This window comes from Triticum urartu, chromosome 7 (assembly GCF_003073215.2).
Source record: "Triticum urartu cultivar G1812 chromosome 7, Tu2.1, whole genome shotgun sequence".
NCBI lineage: Eukaryota > Viridiplantae > Streptophyta > Magnoliopsida > Poales > Poaceae > Triticum > Triticum urartu.
In genome coordinates this window covers 711,856,019-711,857,925 of record NC_053028.1, presented here as the reverse complement: position 1 = coordinate 711,857,925, position 1,907 = coordinate 711,856,019, and the positions used below count along the sequence as shown (strand labels likewise).

At 45.8% G+C, this 1,907-nt stretch overlaps 1 pseudogene; it reads right to left on the bottom strand.

Moving 5' to 3' along the window:
* Positions 1-692: 692 nt before the first annotated feature.
* LOC125519590 lies at positions 693-1,701 on the bottom strand (annotated as a pseudogene).
* Between the last annotated feature and the right edge of the window lie 206 nt (positions 1,702-1,907).

The window sequence follows — 1,907 nt, the reverse complement described above, 5'->3', positions numbered from 1 at the left end:
CATACATGGGAGTTAAACATGCATGCAGAATCAAACCAAGAATTGACTACTTGTCCTAGCAGGCGACAAGGTAGTCAAGCCTAATAGAACAATAATTAACTTTCTATATAACCATGGGAGTAGAATTTTGAAGCAACTGCAGTTGATGCAATGGGAATCTTTCCTATCTAAAAAATTAAAGAGTAAAATATAGCTTAAGAACAAAGGCGCAATAATCCCATGGTTTTAAATAGCCCGCTATAGCTCCGCTATAGCACGCTATAGCGTTTAGAAGAGGTCCCGCGCTAAGAGTCTTTTGTTTAAACACTTGAGCAAACATTTTTAAATAGCTCGCTATTGCTCCGCTATAGCACGCTATAGCATTTAGAAAAGATCCGCCGCTAAGAGGCTTAGCGCGCTATTTAAAACTTTGAATAATCCTATAGCCATCTTATTGCAGTGAAGCAAGATAAATAAAAAATAGCAGACCATGACATGTGAACTCTATGCTCTTGAAAACACAACAAGGCAAATAAAGAGTACTCAGATATCAGCTTATAAAACCATCGATTGGCCACCTCTCCTAGCTAGTTTGACGTGGTAGTCAAGCCCAATAGAACAATAATTAATTCTCTATATAACCATGCGAATAGAGCAAGCATAGACTGCACCCAATGGCAACATAAACTGAAATAATTAGGTTTACCGGTTGATCAGATAGTTAGTTCCGAGAACAGCGGTGGGAAGCTAAAGTATGGGAGGGCACGTCTGGGATTGAAGGTATTCTCCATCTTTGTGCAGACTTTGGTAATTTCATAAGTCCTGACCTCCATTGAGTAACAATCCACATTCCCAATATGAATACCTTCTGGAGCGCCTCGGATGAACAAGAATCCCTCGGCTTCACGCATTGTGCAAATGGAATGATACTGCCCAGGAAGCTGTATGATCTTCTCTAGCTTCCACTGTTGCGAACTATTCTTCAGAGAGGTATGGTAGAGGGCAAAGGATCCATGTTGACCGACAAGGGAAAACATCTCAAGGGCTCCTTCTCGGCCCATCACAACGGCATTTGCGTGACGATGACCAAAGCTCTGGTCAGGCAGATAGCTGAGCTCCAGATGGTAGCCGGTGAGAAGGTCGACAGTTGAGAACCTCAAAGTGCGCGTGTCCAGCACCATCAAATGGTCACTCCAGCCATAAGGCTGTGTCCAGTAGAAGCAGCAGCGCACGCAGTCAAAACAGGACATGCGTTCCAACGAAGGTGAAGTGGGAGGCTCGACCATAGACCATCGCATGGTTGTGGACGGGAGCACAAAGAGGACAAGCTTCGTCATGTATCTTGCTATGCATATCACCTTGAAGGGCTCTTCCTCGCCGTCGTCCCTGGTGTTGGGAGCAAGCACGGGCTCGAATCCATGGAGCGATCCTGCGGCTGGGCGGCAAGGTCCTCAGGTATGGTTGGAAGCAAGACGTATCTGCTGGACAGGGGGTCGCAGACGGCGAGGTGGAAGTCGGCAGCGTTGCAGCGCTCCTGTTTGGTCCATGTGAGGCGGTCACAGCGTTCAAAACGTTTTATCTTTTAAACCGTACGTCCAAATCTCGAACCACTTTCATCATTGGATTCCTCGCGTTGAGATTTTTAAAACTAGATCTCATGTTGATAGTTTTTCACGAACTTTTTTTACGAAAAAACCGGGCGAAAAAACAAACCGGGAGCATGGTTTTTTTTCCTTTTCGAAAGAGACACGCCCGTGCCTCTCGCGAAATCACACTCGTGCCTCTTGTGGAAGCAAAATCGTGACTCTCGTGAAAGGAAAAAAAACAAAAAACACATTTTTTTCGTTTCCGAGAGGCACGGCCATGACTCTCGCGAGAGCACAACCGTGCCTCTCGCGGAGCAAAACCGTGACTCTCGCGAAAGAGAA